Source organism: Rattus rattus, chromosome 12, assembly GCF_011064425.1.
Source record: "Rattus rattus isolate New Zealand chromosome 12, Rrattus_CSIRO_v1, whole genome shotgun sequence".
Taxonomy (NCBI): Eukaryota; Metazoa; Chordata; class Mammalia; order Rodentia; family Muridae; genus Rattus; species Rattus rattus.
The window spans coordinates 71,501,132-71,509,665 of record NC_046165.1 but is presented as its reverse complement, the minus strand read 5'-3'; the positions used below and the strand labels follow the sequence as shown (position 1 = coordinate 71,509,665).

The window sequence follows — 8,534 nt, the reverse complement described above, 5'->3', positions numbered from 1 at the left end:
CACTATCTATTTCATTAAATGTATGTATTTATTATGTTTTTTTTGCAAGTATACAAACCCCACATTTCTTCAAGCCTCTCTGATTCTCTCTGTATAGTCTCATTTGTCTTCTAGACAAATTTGCTTCTGCATCTCAGACACGTACAATAGCTTCTCTGCTTATTATTTATTATTTGCTTACTTAAATTTATTTTTATGAGTTATCTGAGAGGCTCTTTTTTTTTTTAAGATTTAATTATTTAATGTATGTGAGTACACCGTAGCTGTCTCCAGACACACCAGAAGAGGACATTGAATCCTTTTACAGATGGTTGGGAGCCACCATGTGGTTGCTGGGATTGAACTCATGTGCGGAGCACTTCTGGAATTAACTTTGACTGACCTCTTGCTTGCGGTTAATCATGAATGAGTGTGCCTACATCTGTCTTTGTTTTAAATTAAGATGCGTGTTATACCCTGCCAAGGTCCTCTCCTTAAGCATACGTACTTGAGAGACTGTCCAAGCCATCAGGAAACAGTTTTAGTCAAACGTAGATACTGTGTACCATAAACTCACCAGGTAAGGATCTGTGGTCATTGTTGATCTTCCTGGAATTAGTCATGCCTTGTGTTGCTTGCCTTTAAAGGACTCCGAGAAATGCTTGCGGGCATGGTATCAACCAGCAGCCCTCCCATGACTTCTCTTGCATCTTCTTTCTACCTTTTCTATGATCATCCTTACTCCATGTTGACTGACCAGTTAGTTCCAGCATACTCAGGATCTCTAGAAGAGCAGCCAGTGCTCCTAACATGTCGAGCCATCTGTCCAGCCCCGAGGTTCTAGTTTTGTACGGTGTGTTTTGATCACACTCATCTCTCTTCCCCAGCTCTTCCCAGATCCATGCCCCTTCCTTGCCCACCCAAATTTGTCTCCTTTGTTTTTTAAAATACTTTTATAAAATTAAAAAAGTTGCTTATTTTTTGAGATTATGATGGAAGGATATCATTTCTCTCTTTCCTTTTCTCCTTCCAAACTTCCCACATACCCCTCTTACATAACCCTCTCTGCTCTCTTTCAGACTTGTGGCTTCCTTTTTCATTAATTGTTACATGCAGTTTTAGTCAATGTGCTACTGCTATAAAGAAATAGCATGGCTATGGCAATTCTTATAAAGGAAAACATTTAATTGAAGCTTGCTTACGGTTTCAGAGGTTAGTCCATTTGTTAATTTCACTAAGTGTGTTTGTTTATTAACTGTTTTGCAAGTGTACAAAACCTGCATTTCTTCAAATCTTCTATCCGCAGGCAGACAGTGCTGGAGGAGCCAAGAGTTCTACATCCTGATCCACAGACAGCAGACAGCAGGAAGGAGAGAGACACTGGGCCTTGCTTGAGCTTTTGAAACCCCAAAGCCTACTCCCACTAACGCACTTCCTCCCACAACGTCACACTTCTTCAACAAGGCCACACCTCCTAATCCTTGTCAAGTAGCACTACTCCCTAATGAACAAGCATTGAAATATATGAACCTATGGGGTCATTCCTATTCAAACATGCATCACACACACACACACACACACACACACACACACACACACACACACACACACACACACTCCAATTCCTAAACATAACTTGCTCAGTCTGTACTATGCTATTTGTGTGCATGTTTTCAGGGCTAACTGGTATTTTAGATAACTCATTGACACGCTCCTCCCTAGGAAAGACTATTTCTCCAGCTCTCAGCATTCCTTAGCTGCCTGTAATTCTTTGTTGCGGCCTTCTGGTCTTTCCTTCATTCACTTTGGCATGTGTATTGTCCTTGTTCAGCTATTTAATAAGCACTCATGTTTGTGAGACTATGGGTGTAGCTTCTGACATTTTTAGGAGCTTCAATCTCACAACGAACTCCCTTGATTCTCTGGCTCTTACAATCTTTCCTCTCCCCTCCCCACAGTATTCCCTGAGCCTTAGGGACAGGAGTGTTTTGTAAATGTATCCACTGGAACTGGGCTCCAAAACTCTGCATTTTGATTGGCTGTGTTTTCTTTTTGTAATGGTCTCCATTTGTTGCAAAGAGAAGTTTCCTTGATGAAGGGCGAGGGCTATACTAATCTCTGAGTATAAGAAAAATTTAGAATGATAGAGATTATGATGGTTTAGTAAAATGATTGTAGGTTTTCCTCTAAGTTCCATGGCTTCATTACTCCTGAGTAGTTGGCTAGGTTTCAAATACCAGGTATGATCTTCCTCTTGTAAGTCCAATTAGAGAACTTTAGTTACTGCCAAGGTATGTGCACTACAATTACATCTTTAGGGTTATGGTGTCAGTCTGGTTGTTGTGGTTCGGAGGTACCATGGCTGGGTAGGACTGTTGGCTTCCTCCCTCATTTGGAGGCTTGCTCAGCCCCTTTTTAGCTCAGGGTCCTATGGGTTCTGTGTCTAATGTGCATGGAATCTTCAGTAATAGGGACTTACCTTCCACAACTGGGGGTCAACCAAGGGCAATAGCAGTTGCCTGTAATGTTTTGGAAGTCTTTTGGATATCAAGAGAACTTCTTATGAGTCCTGAGGTGAGGGATTTTATGGAGACATCCCATTTAGGGCTGAATGTTCCAAGGTCTTTCACTCTATACATAATGTCTGGTTGTGGATCTCTGTATCTGTTCTCTTCTGCTGCAGGACGAAGCTTCTCTGATGATGGCTGAGCAAGGCACTGATCTATGAGTGTAGCAGAATGTCATTAGGAGTCATTTTATCACTAACTCTTTTGTCCCCTTATTCGTAGACCAGTATTATTTAGTTTTACCTTAAGTCCCTGGGATATCTAGTCTTAAGTTCTTGATCATCCAAGCTGTGTCAAACATGAGTTCCATCTCATGGTGTGGGCCTGATTGCTCTGGCTAGAACTTCAAGAACTATATTGAATAAGTAGGGAGAGAGTGGGCAGCCTTGTCTAGTCCCTGATTTTAGTGGGATTGCTTCAAGTTTCTCTCCATTTAGTTCAATAATATCTACTGGTTTCCTGTACAAATATAGATATTGGTTGGTTACTCTCGTGCCACCATTGCCCTAATATATCTTGCAGGCAGGCCACCACTGTAGATAAAGGGGTTGTGGCTGGCTTGGTGTTAATTTTTTTTTTTTTTTTTTATTATTTTTGTAGCATGCAGAATACTTTCCTTCCTGTACCAAAGATGCTAAAAGTGAGGGATGAAGGCTCTACTGTAGGCACCAGCTCTGTTTTCCCCATGTTTAATAAGTTGTGAAGACATTGTCTTCAGCAATGGGGCCTTGCCATCAGTTTGTGGAGAGTGATTTATGGTCTTGGCAACATACTGGGTTATTTAGTGATTCCCACAGGACCCCTTTGTTTTTTTGTTTTTTGTTTTGGAGCTGAGGACCAAACCCAGGGCCTTGCGCTTGCTAGGCAAGTGCTCTACCACTGAGCTAAATCCCCAACCCCCACACAGGACCCCTTTGTAACTCAGATGTAACCCAATTCTGATAACAGAAGCTTCGTGGGTGACAAGAGATGGCCACTTGGGACTCTTTCTCCCCCATTACTTAGTGATTTCATTTATATTGTTTTTATATGTATGTATGTGTATATGTATATGTCTTAGGAGGTTTCTACTGAATTTGGTGGAATTGTGGAAATGCTACCCCGCAAGTGGCTCTTAATTTTAACTGTCTTCCACATTCCCTTCTTGTTCCTCCCTTCCCGTGTCCTCTGCACTTACCTTTCCATTATAGTTCCCACTATCCACCCATGACTAATCTATTTTTCTTTCCTAAGATCTAGCTGTAGCACTTAGTCCCTTACTCTCTATTTAACCTCTGTGGTTCTCAGATAGTAGCTTTGTTATTATTGACCTAACAGCTAATATCCACGTATAAGCAAAAACTTACCATAATTCTGGGTCTGGATTACTTCACTCAGGACAATATATTCTAGTTCTATCATTTATCTGCCAGTTTTATGAGTTCCTTTATGGCTGAGTAATAGTCCATTGTGTAAACCACATTAAAAAAAAACCCATTCTTTTGTTGATATCTAGGTCATTTCCAGTTTCTGGCTGTTATAAATACAGCAGCAATGAACATGTTTAACCAAATGTCTCTATGGTAGGATGAAGCATCTTTTGCATCTATAGCTGGATGTTGGGGGAGATCAAGTCCCATGTTCCTGAGAAACCACTGCAGTGATTTTCTAAGTAGCTATATACATTTACAGTTCTAGCAACAATGAAGGAGTTGTTTTCCTTGCTCTACATCCTTGCCAGCATGAGCTGTCACTTGTGTTATTGATCTTGTTCATTCTGACAGGTAGAAGATGAAATCTCAGAGGAGTTTTGATTTGCATTTCCCTGATGGCTAAGGATGTCAAATGTTTCTTTAAGTGTTTCTCAGCCATCTGAGTTTCCTCTTTTGAGAATTCTCTGTTTAGTTTTAAACTGGTATATTTGTTTTCTTGATATCTAGCTCTCTGAGTGTTTTAAAATGTACTTTGAGTGTTAGTCTTCTATCACAGGTACAGTTGGTAAAAATCTTTTCCCATTCTGTAGGCTGCCACTTTGTCCAAATGATGGTGTTCTTTACCTTACAGAAGCTTTTCAGCTTCTTGAGGCCCCTTTTATTAATTGTTGATCTCAGTGCCTGTGCTGTTGGTGTTCTGGTCAGAAAATATTTTCCTGTGCCAATGATTTCAAGGCTAGTCCCCATGTTTTCCCTCTATCAGGTTCAGTGCATCTAGCCTTATGTGGAGGTCCTTTATCCATCTGGACTTGGGTTTTGTGCAGTGTGACAAGTATGGATCTATTTGCATTCTTCTACATGCTGACATCCAGTTTGACTAGCACCATTTGTTGATGACTTTCCCACCCCAGTTTGTGTTTCTGACTCCTTTATCAATTATCAGGTGTCCATAGGTATGTGGATTCATGTCTGGGTCTTCAATTTGATTCCATTGATCAACGTGTCTGTTTTTATGCCAATACCATTCTGTTTGTATTACTATAGCTCTGCAGTACAGTTTGAGTTTGGGGATGGTGATTCCTCTAGCAGTTCTATTTTTTTTTTTTGGTGTTTCCATAAGAAGTTAAAATTGTTTCTTAATTTCTGTGAGGAATTGTGTTGGAATTTTGATGCGGTTTGCATTGAATTTGTAGATTGCTTCTGGTAAGATGGCCATTTTTACCATATTAACCCTAGCGATCCATGAGCATGAGGGATCTTTCTATCTTCTGACATATTCTTTAGTGTCATTTTTTCACCTGTTTTGTTCGAGTTTTTTTTTTTTTGGGGGTAGGTTTTGTTTCTCAGATTTATTTCTCAGTGTTTTTAATCAGTTGTGTAGTTGTGTATAGGAGAGTTATTTGGTAAAGCTATAACACAAACAGCAATGAAACATGCTTTCTGTTCTCCAGGATTCTTTTTTTTTTCAGAGCTGGGGACCGAACCCAGGGCCTTGCGCTTGCTAGGCAAGCGCTCTACCACTCTCCAGGATTCTTATCTAAAGGATCATACAGGCTAGCTAAGGAAAAGTACTGTTTTAGAGCTCAGCAAACTTTAGTCATACAGAGAAGAAGATAGCAGTTATGGCCAGGAGTGTTAGGAAAAGCTTCTTTAGGACTCAGGATTTTTCTCCAGGTCTTGAATGGAGCATGAGTTACCAGCTAACCAACATGGAGGAGGAAGAAGCATATTTCAGATATGGGACTAAACCAAAGTCTCAGATATGGAAAAACATAGAGAATATTTAGGGAATAGCATGTAAATTAATGGGGATGAGAGACGAGGAGGTAGAGATGATTTGAGAGGTGAAAAATGTTGGCATTGGATGCAAGGGACTTAGAATTCCATGCTAAAAAGTCCACCTTTGTCTCAATCAGTAGAAAGTTAGTGAATAGTCAGAAGAGAGATGAAATGCTTGGTTTTCACTTTCAGAAAAGAACTTCAGGTAATGCTGTGGTGAAGGATGGAATGACAAGGAGCCTGAGGGACGTTCCTGGGGCAGAGTGGACCGAATTTGGTGAATTACTACATGGGGAAGAGGAAGACGGTGGGTCAATACACAAAGACTCTAAAGAGATCTTAAGTGAATGACACAGAGGACACATCTGCCTTGACTTGTAAACGTGACCCTGACTTCTGAGAACTTGGGGAGGTGGATTGTAGCAAATAGAGAGCAGGAAATGGAGCCCTATTACATTGTTTTCCTCAAACTTGTCTAGATATTCACTCTTTGCCATCAACATTTGTGTAAAATATGTGGTTTTCTGAGGAATATGTCGAAACATGTAAAATAATTGGGCAAATTATTGAGATTTTTACAGACTATCAGAAACATTTGTATTAGTAGAACTGTATTCTGTAGTGGACTTTTGGCTACTTTATGGATTCTTTCTTCCACCTTTCTGGACCCCCTTTCTTCCACCCTTTTAGACCCCTAACATAGGTAGGGGTGAAAAAAGGATAGAAGGGAAAGAGGGCATCGATAGTGTTAGATTACTTCCTGCTCAATAGGGTGTGGGGTTCCTCAGGGGTGTGATGTTCCTCAGGGGCAAGTTTGATCTTTGCTGTCGGGATATCTAATTTCTTCTTTTCTTCTCTTCACACACGACTACTTGACAAACCTCAACTGACTGTAACCAAGAGCATCCAATCACCAACGGGTCAACCAACCCACAGCTCTATCCTCTGGAATCCCCAGGATTCCAAGCATCACACACTTACAGAAACTATCTGCAGCTGGCAAAATCATGACTCTGCTAGAGCATGAAGCAAATCATAGTCAGCTGCTGTGGACAATCTGAAGCAGCCTTATATTCTACACGTGGGATTAAAATGAAAACACATTCCCATATTTCTGTGTTTTTAAAAAGAAACAAAAATTCTCACTACAGTGTTCAGTTCGTCTTAAAATATTACCTATGTATTAAATACTTGTCACATGTAAAAACACAGCAGTGATGGTGTGTGTGGTCCCTGAGTCATTGGTTACTTGTCTCCACCCACATTCCCTCTACCTGCTCTTAGTCTCTTCAGGGCAGACTTCACTTCCTGGTTCCTCAGGGTGTAGATGAGGGGATTCAGTAATGGAGTGACAACAGTGTAAAATACACCAACTGCTCCGTCAAAGGAACTCTTGGAACCTGCCCGAAGGTAGATGAAAATACAGGGGATATAGTAGACTGTGACCACAGTGAGATGGGAGCCACAGGTGGAGAAGGCACGTCTCCTGCCATCTGCAGTGCGTATCTTCAGGATGGCATGAACTATGTTGGCATAGGAGAGCAGAATCAGCAGGAAGCAACTGGCAGCCACTACCCCAATGTCCACAAAGGTCACCAGTTCATTGATTGCTGTATCATCACAGGCCAGTCTCAGCACTGCAGGAATGTCACAGAAAAGTAATCCACTTCCCCAGCCCACAGTGGGCAATGGGAAGGTCAGAGTGGCTTGAATGAGACCCCATGGATGGAGCCAGCCCCCAAGCTCCAGCCACTAGGATTGTGTAACTTCCCATTCATGAGCACAGGGTGGCGAAGAGGCTGACAGATGGCCCCTGTCATAGGCCATCAAAGTATAGAGGAAGCACTAGGTGCTGCCCAGGAAGTGGAAAAAATAGAGTTGAGCTACAGCCACCAAATGGGATAGCCTTGCTTGGCAGGAGTGAAGTTTAAAAAATAATTCGAGGGACAATGACTGAGGAGAGCCACATGTCCAGGAAGGAGAGCACACCCAGGAGAATGTACATGGGGCGGGCATGCAGCTTGGGGTCAGCCCCACAGTGAGCAGGATGAGCAGGTTCCCCAACTGTGTCAGGATGTAAATGGGAGAAGAAGACCAGGAAGAGGAACGTTCTTAGATTTGGGGGATGAGCCAAGCCCAGGAGAAGGAAATCTGTCACCACAGTGTCCAGTGATGTGTTTCTGTTTCTTCTCATGTCTGAATCTGTTAAGATGAACCATGAAGTCAGACAAGGGGAGTGCATAGAGGGAAGAGGCAATGTTCATATCTGGGAATGGGAGCTTAGGAGTTAAACAGAGAACTTCTATAATTTGAAGGAAAGCTTTTTCCATCTGCCTAATTTAATTTTTGTTGCTGCGTCAAATACCCTGAGAACACGTATTTAGGGGAGGAAAGGTTTCTTTCCCTTTATGATCCCAGGTGATAGTCAATCATGTGGAGAAAATCAAGGCAGGAACTCAAGTAGCTAGGCATAGTACATCCTCTGTCAAGCACCCATGTCAAACTTGCTTGCTTGCTAGCTTTCTTTAGTTTTACACAGTTTATGTCTTTGTAGGAATGGTGCCTCTCACAGTGGGCTGGGTATTTTTGTACAATTAGCTTTCAACAAAATCTCCTCCAGACATGCCCAGGCCAACCTGATCTAGACAACCACTCCGTTGAAATCCTTTCAGTGTATTAGAGATTATGTCAAGTTGATAGTTAAAACAAACTAGCATAGCATCAGTCGTTTGAGTTGTTTAGCATGACAACATCCCAAGGGTTGCAAGTTTTCCTATGTCTGGACACTGTTGGGAAA

General features: G+C 41.7%; 1 pseudogene; it reads right to left on the bottom strand.

Moving 5' to 3' along the window:
• Positions 1-6,982: 6,982 nt before the first annotated feature.
• On the bottom strand, positions 6,983-7,931 carry LOC116913817 (annotated as a pseudogene).
• Positions 7,932-8,534: the final 603 nt, after the last annotated feature.